Genomic DNA, 15,950 nt, shown 5'->3' with positions numbered 1-15,950 from the left:
TGTCACTTTTTATAAATTACATCTGTTGGAACACGTTTAGTAGATAAAGGTGATACACAGGGTGATCATTTTTAAGCTGTACGGAATTTTTAGAAACCGCCTGTCATTCTTATCCTTGAGCTGAACTATTCGAAGAGGCGGACGTTACTAGCACGATAAATCGAAACACATACTCAATTTTTTAACACAAACTCACTAATTCACTTCTTAACTACTTACTTTACGGCACATATTGCAATTTACGAATTGTAACAGGAGAGCTTGCAAGACGTATCCACTTGAATTTCTAGGATGACACCTGTTTCGGGTCATTATTTCCCAAAGTGTGGGACAAAATACATATGGGCGTTCGAGTTACTTTTGAGCTTCAATGCACAAAAGAGCGTTTTTTAAAGAAACTAAGTGAAACAACAGTGCATTTTTATGGCGAATTTGGTGTCAAACTTCAAACTCCAAACTGGCGTCTTTATGTAAATTCAATCTAAGCGGGTACGCCTTCAAGCTTATCGGCTCCAATTAATAAATTACAGTATGTGCTTTAAAGTGATGAATTCAGAATATAATTAGTGATTCTTTTAATTAGTTAAGTATGTGTTTTGATTTCTCGAGCAAGTACACCTCTTTGAATAATCCAGCTCAAGGACTGGAATTAATAACTTTATCGTCTTTTCATCGTGCGTCCGTGCTTTTTAGCGCTACCATCAGTTTTAAAGACTGGAATTATGTTATCTGCAACAGGCAACTAAAGAAAGGGTCCGTAAAACATAAGAACTTAAAAAAACCCGGTATGAATTTACAGTTCACGTGAAAGTGTTACAATTGTTTACGAGAGTTTCACGAAAGTAACACCCAAAGGTTAGCGGTAAATTTCAGAGTGGCGTATAATACACGAGTTTGGTCCACGTTAGATGATTTATTAGGTGCAGCTCAAGAACTGTACAGTAGTTACAGAGTTGGAAGCTTTGTATTTGAGATTTTTCGAAACTTCACTGTTTTAAATAATGTTTCTGAAAGGTAGGTGGCATAAATTGGAAATACACTTCCGCTGTTACTTATTTGGAACTTATCTTAAATGCTAGAAACCTAATCAAAATCGCCGTAAGGGGCTGCCGAGAAGGATATATTATCCATTTCCCAAGTATCTTGACAGTAGCTACCGAGCCAAAACGTTTCCCACTGTGACCACTCGGATTCTAACTGAGGTTATTGCAGCAGCGTTCGTTTTGCGGCGAAACGTGTTAACGACTGCGATGTTGCGCAGCATTCGCGGTTAGGAATCTGTGCACAGTGTTAAGCCGTACACAGACCATGGGCCCTATAACGTAAAACTATTCCTTTCTGTTTTTATTCCAATTCCCTGACGTCATACTTCCGCAGGGTGGTTTTCCCCAGCGTTGCCTGAATAGCCCAATTAAACGCTCTCCTCGTTTATAGGATGTCACATTTGTTTGCTTTAAAAACAAATTACCGTGTCTACATTTAGCAGTTTTTCGTATCTAATTGGCTGACAAGAGGTGAGGAGCACGCTGGAATAAATAGGTATCGATGGGGCCGAGCCAGTGCAGTGAAAATTGATTACCGGATGAAGAGGGTGGTGACGGCGTCAGCGATTCGTCCGCTTTCCCTTACTTAGCTTGAGGTGGCTGGTCGAAAATCGCGGTGACGTGCAACGGGAGGTTAAGAATCCGGCTAAATCGGATACTCAGCAAACAAGAGTTGGCAGAGCGAGGTACTAAACACGCCGCAAGTTCTCGAAAACGTTGTACTGCAACGCAAACAGTTTTATTATACGCAAATAAATTCATGCTCTCCGGCGGTTGTGAGTAACCAGTGCCTGATCGAACGGCGGGCAGCCATCTTCTACTCCTTTCGGAACGGGGCAGTCTCTGGCTATCGAGGAAAATATGCATTTTTGTTCGGCATATTAATGCATCTTTAACGCGTACACGTCACATTGTCGCGGTCAGTTCTGATGGTTTTATGACGTCAGGTGACATACAGGAGATGTGGGCGCAGCCCGAAAACTTTTGACCAAGACGAAGTGCCTTTCAGGCAGAACGCCGAGTCTTCCAGCTCTACTCATTTTGTGCATTTCTTGGACTCTGCCTTGAACTGCTGTTTCCTCTTTAACTGCGACGGAGATGGACTCTCACGCGCGTCCGCCGGACTCGGCAGTGCCCGCGGCGGCTGCCTCCAGGAAGCGCAACGGCACCGACAGCGACACTGACAGCGACGACACGATGCAGTACTATGTCAGCAGTGAAGATTCTTGTGACGACACCTTCGAGCTGGTGCGGAGTCGTAAAGCGAAGCGAAGATTTCTCAGCGCATCATCGAATTCGAGTGAGTCCACCGTGAGATCTTCGCGCAATACCGAGGAACTCACCATCCTGTTCGCGCCAGTTCATGCCACTGACAACCTAAGACGCCTCAACAGGCAAGCCGTGTCTTCACATCTAGAGGCGCTAGTTCCGAACGAAATCAAAGACGTCAGAGTGAACACCCGCAAGAACGTCCTAGCGATTGACGTAGAACACGCAGCTGCGTTCGATTCTTTGCGTAATGTCACGGAACTTGACGGGATAAAAGTCCGCCCTCATATTCCGCTGGGCAAACAAGTCAGTACTGGCGTAATTTACGATGTTGACGAGACCATTGTCGACTCTGATCTGTCGATCTTAATCAAGCCGGCTACCGAAAACACCGTCATCACAAACGCGTTTCGCCTCGGCACGTCATGGTGTGTTAAGATCGTATTTAAGGGCGAATCCCTCCCATCGCATGTAAAAGTGGGCCACTTTCGACACGCAGTTCGCCCGTTTATACCAAAACCGCTGCAGTGTTGGAAATGCATGAAGTTTGGACATGTCAGTAGTGTGTGCAAGAACACTACCGTCTGTTCTCGCTGCACTGGGCCACACACCACTAACACGTGCGAGGCCAATGTGCTGAAGTGCACAAACTGTAGCGGCCCTCATGATGCATCCTCGAAGGAATGCCCTTTGATACGAAAGGAAATGGCCATATTGAGAAAAATGGTTAGAGACCACTCGTCTCACCGAGAAGCAGCAGCATCAATTAAGCGACGACGATCACGTCGCCGACGTCGATCAAGAACCTCCAAAGCCTCTGCAGAACGCCAGCCGCGTACATTACCACCCGCTCTTCCGCCCCGGCCAAACACAGTCAGCTCAAAGGACACAGCTGCATCGAACAGCATGGCTGCTGACGCTTGGCCTGCACTCCCGCGGCTACATGCCCCTACTGAGCGAAACCAGAGCTCTACAGCAAAGGATACCTCATCTGTTCCTGATAAATTGTCAGACCAGGATCAACAAGTTGTTGTCATGATAAGCTCTCTGATGAGTGCTATTCGTGTTCTTCTGGACAAGCTACAGACACCAACAGCTCGAAGTGCGTTGCAAGTGCTGGATGCCATCAATCCGGTTCTTGAGAGACTTCAGAAGTCCAGTGCTTGAGGGCTTCTACAGCAGAACCATGGCTCATCGACAGCAACAGCGATCCTTCCGGGATGATGTCAGAAGTGCCTCCATATTCCAATGGAATGCGAGAGGCCTGAGGTCACGTATTTCGGAGTTGCGGCAGTTCGTGTTTGACAACCACTTTCCTATACTGGTTATCTGCGAACCGAACTTATCAGCCTCCATAAGACTATCAGGATATGAACCTTTTGTTTCAACCACGTGTGTCCGTAGTAGTAAGGTTTTGGTTTACATCCGCAAAGACCTTACGTATTTTTCCCAACCCGTAGCGCCACACGACGGTAACCAATACGTCTGTGTTACTGTGAAAAAGAAGAGGCTGTCTTTTACTCTTATTGGCGTCTACCTATCCCCAACCAGTCAGTTTAATAGCAAACGACTAGAAGATATTATGACTGCTACTCCCGGTCCTTGGATAATAACAGGGGATTTCAACGCCCACCACCATATATGGGGAAGCTCCAGGATAAACTCGAGGGGCAGGTCACTAATATCATTTGCATCTGGCCACAACCTATGTCTTCTAAACGACGGAAGCCCGACATTTCTGCGAGGAACAACGTACAGCAGCTGCCTTGATTTGACTTTTGTGTCACGTTGCCTGACTTCGAGCGTGCAGTGGTTCACCGATATTGAAACCCATGGAAGTGATCACATTCCGACCTATGTGAGAATCGATGGACTAAACGCCGCATTACCGGTTGTATCTCGCCAAATCGACTGGTCAGTCTTTCAAGCTCGTGTAGAAGACACATGCAAGAAACGTATCGCACGCAAATTAGAAGAAATAATTGCTGGCGCAATGCAAGATTGCACGCGTTGCTTCACACATTCATCAAAGCGTACAGAGAATGACATTGAGTTGGAAAGGCTTCGTGCACTTCGTCGCCGAGCTGAAAGGAGGTACAGGCGCACGAAGTCAATTCATGACCTCAGAGAAGCTCGGCGTATGCAAAAGAAGATAAAGCGGCGAATGGATAAGCTAGCGGATCAAAGATGGAAATGCTTTTGCGAGTCACTGGACCGCCGCAAGCCATTATCCCGCGTGTGGCGTACCCTACGGGGCCTTAGCTCAAGCCCCCAGCAACGACACCCTTTCAACGCCCTTGCTCTCTATGAAAACCGCCGTGAGGTAGAAATTGCGGAGGAATTTTGTGCGAAAGTCGCCGGCGGCACAGTTTTAGCCTTTGACATGACTTCAGGTGACATCCCCGGTCCACGAGATACAAGTATGGACGCTCCATTCTCTATGGAAGAGTTACAAGCTGCTATGGCGCTCTGTAGGAGTTCATCTTCACCAGGGCCCGATGGGATAACATATAGTGCTTTGCGCCACCTAGGTCAAGAAGCACGAAGACAACTCCTCAGCCTTTTTAACAGCTCATGGCGAGATGGTCTCGTCCCACAGGAATGGAAACGAAGCCGCCTGGTACCACTACTAAAAACAGGAAAGTCACCGCTCGAACTGGCATCGTATCGGCCGATAGCACTTGCCAGCTGCGTCGGGAAACTCATGGAACGTATGATCCTCATGCGTCTCGAATGGTACCTTGAACACAACAAAATTTACCCTGACTCAATGGCGGAATTTCGACGAGGCCGTTCATCGATTGATAGTGTCATCGATCTGGTATCTTCTGTAGAACAACAAAAATCTCGGAAGCGATTATCAGCCGCACTCTTTCTTGACGTGAAAGGCGCTTACGATAATGTTTCCCATCAAACCATTCTCGACGCACTTCTCACAGTTGAACTAGGAGGGCGAGTATATCGATGGATCAGAAACTACTTGACGCAAAGGTCCTTTTTCGTGCGTACGGAAGATGGTCCGACTACCGACCACTACACATGCCGAGGCGTTCCCCAAGGCGGTGTTCTAAGCCCTGTTCTTTTCAACCTCGCGCTTCTGGGGCTGGCTGAATCCCTCCCGGAAACAGTGAGTGTTTCAATATACGCCGGCGACATCTGCATCTGGACATCAGCGGTCACTCGCCTGCAGGTTCGCGTAAGGCTACAGCAAGCAGCAACACAGGCATCTGACTATCTTCAGACACAAGGCCTTACCATCTCAACAGAAAAATGTGCGTTAGTCGCTTTTACGCGGAAAGCAATGTCTGGTTATCCAGTATATATCAATGGCCAGCCTATCAGCTACAAGAAAAATCATCGGTTTTTGGGTGTCATTGTTGACCGGGACCTCTCTTGGAGCCCTCAGGTTGCCCACTTGAAGAAGAGGCTCACATCTATTGTTCACATCTTCAAGTTCATCGCCGGCAAAACATGGGGATCGTCAATAGGCTCCATGCTACAGTTATATCGAGCATTTTTTATCGGATTTCTACGTTATAGTTCTCCCGTGCTTGCTAAAATATGCAAGTCCAATCTTAGAGAACTTCAGAGCGTGCAAGCACAGGCACTACGTGTTTGCCTAGGCCTTCCGCGGAGCGCCTCAGCAGCAGGAACCATTATAATGGCTCAAGACCATCCGATCACGACTTACATCAGCACCGACTCGCTCAGGGCCCATGTTCGTCATATTTCACGGATTCAATCAAGCTTTCTTGCCTGTCTGCCAGAACGACCACCACAGGCATCCTTCTCCAACGCGGTCAGCAAGTATCGTGCCTCCCTACCATCGGGGTTCACACTATCAGCACGTTCAACCTCAGCTTTGTGGTGTTTAAAACAACCTCAAGTGCGTCTTACGGTTCCAGGAATAAGAAAGAAGACCGACCTATCTACCTTGGCCTTGAAGCAAGCAGCTCTGGATTGTTTGCACACTTCCTACTTTGACCGAGTCCACATATATACGGATGGCTCTTCCACCCAGACCTGCTCCACCGGGGCAGTGGTTATACCATCACGATCACTAAACATCCGATACAAGATTTCTCACATGACAACATCGACCGGTTCGGAGCTTGTTGCCCTCCGAGGTGCCGTTGATTATATTAGCAACCAACCGGCTAATCGGTGGGCAATATTCTGTGATTCAAAGGCGGCCTTACAATGTCTTCTGTCATCTCTTCGTCGCGGGTCCTGTGAACAACTCGTATCGGAGATACGAGAACTCCACCATCACATGATTGCTAAAGGGCACGACGTCGTGTTTCAGTGGCTGCCTGGCCATTGCGGTATCTCCGGCAACGACCTCGCTGACGACGCTGCTAAGAAAGCACACGAAGGAGCAACCCTTGTTTCTATACCTTTATCGCGTACTGACGCAGCCCAACACTTAGGCAAGCTAGCGCACCGTATGACATTGGAGAAGTGGCACACACCTGATTTCACTCAACATCGATTGCATTCTCTCGATCCATCTATGCAACTGCGGCTGTTACCAGGGCTTCCGCGTAATGAGGAAACAATGTTGTGCCGCTCACGCCTGGGCGTCGCATTCACGAATGCATATACGTTTTTGATTGGCATGGCAGATAGCGCCGAGTGCAATGCCTGCGGTGTCGAAGAAACTATCGACCATCTACTGTGCTACTGCCCATCATTTGAAAATGAAAGACAAGATCTCTGCACAGCTCTCAACAAGTTAGATAGCAAACCGTTCACCTTGAACAAGATCTTGGGACCATGGCCTCGTATATCGCAGCTACAAAAGGCCACAAAAGCGCTGCTGCGATATTTGAAAGATACAGGATTGAGTGAGCGTCTGTAATCCGGACTGAGTGACTGAACGATATCCCCGGTGGACTTTCTCTTCTTTCTTTAATCTTTCCGTCCCCATTTCCCTTTCCCCAGTGTAGGGTAGCCAACCGGGCTCAGTCCTGGTTAACCTCCCTACCTTTCATTTATCATTTGCTCTCTCTCTCTCTCTCTTTGACCAAGAGCAAATGGCTAATGGCAAAAAAGCGTCGAATCAGAAAGAATTACTTTTCTTTTGTTCGGCCTAAGCATGCATAATCAGTATCCACATATCATATCTGATAGGGTGTTTTCGCGGTTTCCGTGACGTCGCATGACAGACAGGTGAAGTGGGTGTGGCCCGAACAATTTTTGACCAATGGTGAAAGGCTGATAGCAGAATTGAAATGGAAAAGTTTGGAATAGCTCCATATTATAGCGCCCCATGATAACAACGGCTTCTATGTACTGCTCTCGCAGGCCGCAGCAAGCAGCCCTGTAGGCGGCTAGGACAGCGGTTTAAAGAGAATGATTTGGAAAGTTACCGCAAAGAAAACACGAGACTTTATTTCCGTCTCGTATGTTCCTTGCGGTAACATTCCACATCATGGATCGCCAACTGGCCTACCCCCACTCTTTGCTATAGTCGTCGATTCCTTGCTGAATATATATATATATATATATATATATATATATATATTATTGATTGTAAATCAAATTGAGGACAGTGACACAATATTTGGTCAACGTGCTTTTCATTCGGAGGTTTTAAGTGCCAAAATAAGGATATGATTATGAGGCACGCCGTCGTGGGGACTGCGCATTAGTTTTTACCAGTTGGGTTTCTTTAGCGCGCACCAAATGCATGGTGCACTAGCGTTTTGGCTTTTCCCTCCCATCTAAATGTGGCTACCACGGCCGTAAAGCAAACGCGCGATCTCCTGCTTAACGGTGCAACGCCATATCCACTGAGCCACCACGGCGGTTGGTCGACGTTCTCCTCGGAGCTGCAGACACCGCATGCAACAATGTCAACCATTTCGATTAGTGCTGAATGAACTTTCGAGTACAACACCTACCCTCTTGGATTACAGATACCAACTCACACCAAAAAAGCGCTCTACTTGGTAACTCCTAACCACAACTGACACAGAAGAGAGGCCTCAAATTCGGCCGCAGTCCAGGTAGTCGAATTTGAAGTGAAGGGCTTTGTGCAGTCAAATGAATGCTACAACGCACGCAACGAACGCGTCCTCACCTTCAGTAGCACGCTTACGAGGTGATACTCTCCTGCCATACAATGCAATTAACAAACTCGCACATTGCTGCAATAACGGAGGCTGCGACCACGGATGGTGGCACGTTGAGGGTGCATCTCGCTTTCGACGCGGTTGGCTCATTTCAGCGTGGACCCATCGATCGCACATGTCGTTTGTGTAGTAGTCATTTGTCAACGACCGCTGTAATTAGGCGGTGCCCTTCGAGCATGTCACCGCCCCCGTCTCCCACCTTTTCAAACACCCCTACGCGCACACGCACACCGCCTCAACAATTCTGCGCAGTGCTGCGAATGCAAGGACTCACTCCAGTCAATGAGTAAGGATAGCTGGCTGCGTGTTTCAGAGAAAGGAGAGTGGTTCACTCATCGTGCGCTACTGTGCTCTCGGTCAACTTCTCTGTCAACGAAGGGAAAGCTTCGGCGGGAAAGCACGTGCACATGACAAACTCATTGGCCTCTCGTTTAGGCTGCGGAACAGAATACACGAGAGTCCTGCACTGGCTACAGTACTGAAATATCAAAGCAAAAGAAAGAAACATGTGTTACTCAGAGTTATATATCAATTTCATTTTTCCCATTACTCTGCCACGCTTTGGCAACTCCGGAGTTTCCGCAAGTAGCCAGCTATACGCCGTCATTCAGTATCTGCTCCGAGAAACCAAACTAGCACTTCTTGCTGCAGTAACATGCACATGCGCTGACTTTACGCACCTCTAGCTTTCCGTTCGTTGCTACAGAAAGTTGTCCACTGGTATAAACATTTCGTGACGGTTCCAGCTAGTAGGTGTCGCGCGGACATCGGACATCGGAGAAGCTCTTGTTTTGGTTCTCTTTTCCCTTTGTCGGACGCGACTTACAGCTTTCACGGCACTGCATGCGGTGCGGCGATATTCGACAAGCATGTGGAAGTCAAGCCTTGTCTTGAATATAGTGTCCGGGCCTCTGTCAAGCTGCAGACCGTAGCTTTTAGCCCTGTTAACCATCAAACTTGTTTCGGAAATAAAGAACTTGAATTTGATTATAATGGCAACTGTGAAGTGTGGCGGGACAGAAGGCAGCGCGTGGTCCGTGCGCTGCTTTTCGCCGCAACCGCGTTCGGAAAGCACAGATTCATTATTATTTTGGTGGCCGCTTTTCTGGAAATCACTTCACCTCCTAACTTTTGGTTCCTGCGAAGCCCTGGTGTGTGCGGAAAAGTGAAAGCGTACGAAGAAATGCGAAATAAAAATGAACACTATATCGGTAATGCATATTGACAGGTGTACTTGCCTACCTACCTTTATTTCCCGTTAGAGCATGTCAAAACATGCCCATATTTCAGGAAGGTTATTGCAGTGGCAGAGAAAAATTTATAGTAATGAAAAGAGAGGCGCAGGAACCATCGACGATGACTGTCAAGCAGGACGTTTGCAAATCTGTAAGCTATTGTTACGGTGGGAAAATATTTCAGGCTGCCTAACGAAACCGTAAACAATACGACGTCGGTTGTGCTAGCGTAACGAGCGCTCGTTTTCCTGATGCTTGGCTCCAGTTCGGTCGAGCATTTTGTGTATCCTTTGTCAAGTAAGTAAATCGGGTGAACGTTCTCGCAGCGCAACATGACAGAATTTTTTCAGAGGACAAAATGACTCTTCGGTTGTAGAGTAGGTCTCATGTTTCTCCCACTTTTGCCGCATGGTACAGGTGTTGAATTTTCCCGCGGTGTAGAGAGGAACAACGGCAAGAATGATTTTTGCAATGCCGCAAGTCAGCGGAACTGCTTTCTCCGAGGCTCATTTTTTGTGTGTCTTGCTGTAAAGGAAGCGAGCTTTATTACGCTCCATCATGACACGATGATGACACTTTGTAGAGCTGCTCTGAGCCACACAAGCTGTAAAAGCCAGAGCCGCGGGCTATTTTTGGCATATCCTGATATGCTTTTCGCTACGAGTAATGACCTTAAATTCTAGAAGTTCGTGTACAGTGCAGAAAAGAAAAAGAAAATTATAATAAATATACAAATATAATGTAGTCATTCAAGAAGATATCGTTATGTGTGTTTAATCTTTGTCCCTTCCAGAGGAAGGCCCCGCAACCTGTTATTGTACCACTAAGGTGTTTTTTTGCTTCAGCCCGAGCGCGTGGCTCTAAAGATGTTGCAGACGTCCAGCAATGTTAAAAAATAAAAAAAAAGAAAGTAGTTCTTGCCTATTATATTTACTTCACCTAAACTTTGACATTTTGTCCCCCAGGACAAAGGGCGAGAAAGTTCACCGAAGTGCTGACACGAAAGCGCGAGAGGTTTTATAGCAAAGCAGATGCCAAAAAGCGGTGATGAAATCCCTGCTTAGCAGGGTAACGTATACCTGCTATGACATCCTGTGAATGATTTTTGTAATTTTATTTTCCAGTGACCCTCCAGCAGGTAGCATACTGGAGGCATTGAAACATGGAAACATAAAGTCACTTAGACGTGTTTCCGCAGATGTTAAAGGGTGTGCTTATTTATTTATTTATTTATTTATTTATTTATTTATTTATTTATTTATTTATTGTAGCTGAGCTTGCAACTGCTGCAGGTGCAGGCAAAGCGTCTGTGCCACTGTTATTTCTAAAGGAAGCATGTGTCGTTCTTTTGTTTTCTTTTATTATCGTAGTTTCTAGTGTCACACGGAACGAAAAGTTATGTTGACCATACTGAATAGACTGCGCTTCGTAGAATTGAAGATGAAAAGAGTCGTTGTTAAGAGTATAAAATTTCACCATAACTATTTCAGGTCAACATTTTGTTGTTTTGTAAAGACAACCACGATTGGCAGGGTACAGAGGCCTTGTTTGAAAGGGTGATAAAGGGACGAGACGTCAGCTAGATGCTGCAGGTTTGTTTCTTTTTCTTTTAGACCCAAACGACAATGACTGCGTTCTCGCGTGTTTTCAGTGCCACAAAAGATAAAATCTGCAAAATAGGAAACATGACGCGCTTGCCATGTGCCAACTGTTTCACTTTTGATCTTTGCGGTGCCGAAAAGGTGAAATCAAATGCAGAACACGAACTAACCAGACAGGAAGCTCTACTAGGATCATTTTTCTTTGCTCTTGGAAGATAACGAAAATGTGTGGTAGCCTATTGATATCACCAGCATATATACGATGACATTTCCTTGCGCGAGCGCTACCGCTAACAGCAACAGGGATGACCCCGACGACGGCTACCAGAAGAGACCTCCTTGTGAGGAAGCCATCTTGCAGATGGTGGCCTTGGATTTATGCTATTGAGGCCTTGCACAAGCTTCACGTACAAGAACTGTAGAGATAAAAAGTAAGCTCATAAAGAACTGTTGCAAATGGATAAGAAGATAGGGATGGCAGACGGATGCGGAAACGTCGAATACATTATTGATAATATTTAGAGAGAGAGGAAAAGGACATACGAAATTTGCGCAGGATTGTTGTTGCTTAGAAAGACAGAGAGAAAGAGGGAGAGAGAGAGAGAGAGAGGCAAGAAAAGACAGGGAGGTTAACCGCACGCACGTCCGGTTTGGCACCTTGCACTTGGAGAGTGATATAAAGAAGGGCATAGAGAGGAAGAAGGGAAAAGAGAGAGAGAGCCCTAGTCGCGTGGGCACTTGATGGAGCGCACGAAGTCTACAGAGACCCGCAGAGACAGGTTGCAGAGACCTGTCTGAAGGACCGTCTGTTAGACTAGTTGACCTAACATTGTACATTCCAAAAACAGCGCAAGAAATACACATACACATAAATATGACACAAAACACGCGGACAAGCGCGACTACCTGCTGTTTATTCCAATCGACACACCCTCCGATTTTATAAAATGAGCCACGCACAAGTGTCACGCTCCTTTTTGCCATGCGATGGTGATAAACATAAGCAAAGCAAAAACTAAAGAAAAAACCAAAAAAGGTGAACAAAACTGCTGCCGGCTTTAGATAGCAGAATTCAAGAAGTCCAGTTTCGCGCTGTGCAAAAGCAGAGATGCGTCGCTTACAGAGATAGGTAAATTTTAGTGGTTATGAAATGTTTCTAAAGGCACTCGAGCGGTGCGGTTTGCAGACTTGCCTAAAATAGTGGTCTCAGAAAAAGTGCCTCGCAACCACACGCGATGATATGGGCAACGAAATGTGCATATTTGTCCTGTTTTTTTTCTTAACATTTAGCGCATGCTCCCTGAGCCGGTCGTTGATGCACCGTTCAGTTTGGCCGATGTATACTTTTCCACACTTCAAGGGAACTGAATATACGACTCCTGTCGTGCACCCCTACGTAGGGTGCGCGACAGGAACATGTCACCTTTTCTGCGAACAGAAAAAACAACAACAGAAGCGCCTATCAATACACACACGCCCAGCCCTTGTGACTGCTCCTAAATGTTGCATTCCGAAGGGATGACCACTGCTGTGCTAATTTCCAGTCTGGCGCCTGCATGCGCTTTGTGGTATGTTTATATGTCTGATGTGCTTTTACCGAACTTTGAATGACAGAAAATTAATTGAACTAGTTGATGGGGATTCATGTTAGGAAAAGGTTAGGCCTGCAGACACGGACGCAAGAAGGAAATGGAAAACACCAACACTGACCATCCACTGAAGGGTCACACAGTGGTGGAAAAAGAAGGTAGATACGAAGCTTATCTGAGCATGCTCAGTTGATAGTCGGCGTTTGTGTTGTCTGTTTTCTGTTTTTTTGTGTCCGTGTGTGCAACATCTTTCAAGCATGTTTACCTAAATGCACTCCTAGCCTTCGTTTCTCTGGGTTTGACCCTTGCCGTGTAGCTCTCCCGGAACGCAGTACACCCAATTTATGGTTGGTGTACCCATTGGCGCAAATTATACGAAAAGCATCAGACAGCACGGCAAACCATATGCCTTGTTATGCCTCCGATTCTGATGCCAAGTAAACGAATGCCGCATGTTTGGAGGCCCTGATATTCACTGTATCATGCACACTATAATTATGTCATCGGAAATTCTGCCATTCAAATCCTCGCTCTATTCTTTTCGCCTAAAACTAATTTCTCCAACAGGACACACGCGCCTTAATGTTTCCGTGCTTCTGTTCCCTTCCCTGCAATCTTTCTACAGTGGCTAAATGAAGTTTCTGTTTGGAGGAAATGGACTAGCGCGGCCCCAATACCATCCCTCACCTAGGTCTGGAATCCAACACCAGAAGACCAAGTGATCTGTGCAAAGTGTGTTGTGGACATCTATCACCTGCTGCGGCTTTGCCCAGAAACGTCGTCTCCTCGAAGAGCATACTAAGAGCTGCCTAGCTTGGAAGAGATAAGACAGTACTTAGACCAATCAGACTTCGTAATAGCAAAGTCAGCTTAGCCGCATATTTTTTTAACCATGCTGGACCTTCAATCTTACAATCTGCAGGTAAACGTAGAATTACGGCTGTGATCATTCGTCGTTTTGTAAACATGTTAGTTAAGAGTATGCCCTCTGCTACACCCTGCTGATCGTGAAACATTTTCATAGATGAGCCACGCCATGATAGCTTATATTTTAGTGCATCAAAACGCCTACATCCTTAAAGGTTCGTCCGACAGTTTCAGTGTCGCTTCTAGCGAACTCACAGCCAACTCACCTAATGTATTGCCTTCGGGCCATTAAGGTTGAATAAATGAAATAAAATGAAATAAATGAAAAGATCTAACGGAGATTTAGCGGCTCCATTGCCTCACTTAAGAGACGCGGTCGAAAGAAGTTGGCAACACTGCTGTTTTTATTAGCACGTGGCTTAGCTAGCGCACGAATGCTCAGTTGCTCTTTCCCGCCGTCAGGATGGCGAGTCGGGTGCTCATCATAGTATAACTTTAGAAGCGCAAGAGCCTAAGCATACAAAAAACAAAAGGGGTCACAACAATGCCCAGCACAGAGCTTCACTAGGAACACATTTTTTTCTAGCCACTAATTAACCATAACGTCGTTACAAAAGTGCTCGCGCGTGTGCAGCAGACTGACGTTTGTATGTGTGCCAGCGTGTGTGTGTGTTTGTGTGTGTGTGTGTGTGTTTGTGTGTGTGTGTGTGTGTTTGTGTATGTGTGTGTGTGTGTGTGTGTGTTTGTATGCGTGTGTGTGTGTGTGTGTGTGTGTGTGTGCGTGCGTGCGAGCGTGCGTGCGTGCGTGCAAGCGCTCTCCCCACTTCGAAAATTACGCTACGATACTGTTTCTTTCCTTTTCGATCACATTTTCTCGCTTCATGCGTGGACGCTGAATTGGGTGCCGCATCAGATTGCACGTGTTTGTTTCTTGATGACGTATATGCGCACAGGGAGAGTGCAGCATCGCACCACTTCTTCGGGCTCCTTTATCACGATCGTGTGTCCCCCAGAAAATCGTTCCAGCACACCAATTCGAAAATTCGAACGTGTATGACGGACGTGCAGTGGCAAGGGATGACGGAGGGCAAGAGGTCTGCGCGTAAATCATCCAGCCACCAACTTGACGGCAAATAAGAGCTGCTAGTTGTCCGCAAGGCAACAGCAACGTGGCGACGCCTATGGACCGAGTGACGTGAGGATAGTGGCGAAGTTAACGCGCTCGTCATGCTGCAGCACGTGCGATGGTTCAATCGAGAGGAAAGATTCCGAGAACGCGAACTCAAACGGGGGCATCTATTGGCGCGGATGGTACAGAGGTTGGGTAGTGGGAGGGCAGTTCTCGCGAGTTCAGTACATTGGCTGACGTATCGTTTCTTTCTCGCCAATTCGGGGCGCGCGCTCCCCTATACTTCAATAAAGGAAAAAGAAAGCCAGGGGGCTATCGTCATCAAGGGAACGGAATTGGCGGAAGAGAAAAGGACAATAGGAACGACCCCCGGCGCGATTTCAGGAAGGACGAAGCCGAGATATCGGGAAACTGGAAAAGCATAGATTCACATAGCATTTCAGTGGAGAAAAAGAAAGACGACGGTCACTTTCTGCACAGTTTTCTTATTTAGCTTTCGTTGTTTTTCTTTTTAACTTGCAGTGAGATTGTAGCAAAAAAGATACTCATGGAACTGAAGTTTACGACGTTGTTTGCGGTGCCAAATGTATTGATTCTTTTTTTTTGCGCCAGCTCTTCTCATTTTGTTTTGATGCGAAAACTTCAAATGACCCATTCAGCGGAAAAGCCGGCGTCTGTAGCTTGTAGCAGCAAAACAGAACCCAAAGTCCCATTGGCTGCGACGCCAGGTCACGAGCACGCCTCGATGGAGCAGAGCGGTTGAAGGGGAACACCTGCTGCTACCACGCTAGCGCGCCAGGTAGAGGACATCGCCGCGACGTCGCGTCACCTTCGCTCTCGCTCTCGGAAGTCAGCGCGCCACCTGTGTTTCGTTCGCTCAGGCCACAGGCTGCGCTTAGCTGCTGCGCGCGCCTGCCGGCCTTGGTGGCCGCTGCTGCTTCCTCGGTCTAACGACGCGCAGGGCACGCGGCGTCGGCACCGCAGGCTGCTGCTGCTGGCTGGATCGGGAAGCACGTGCCTCTATGATACATTACACGCAGCGCAGTACTCGAAGGAGCGCTCAGCGGCGTTCAATTCGAC

Source organism: Dermacentor albipictus, chromosome 7 (genome assembly GCF_038994185.2).
Source record: "Dermacentor albipictus isolate Rhodes 1998 colony chromosome 7, USDA_Dalb.pri_finalv2, whole genome shotgun sequence".
Lineage (NCBI taxonomy): Eukaryota > Metazoa > Arthropoda > Arachnida > Ixodida > Ixodidae > Dermacentor > Dermacentor albipictus.
This window is presented reverse-complemented; position numbering follows the sequence as displayed.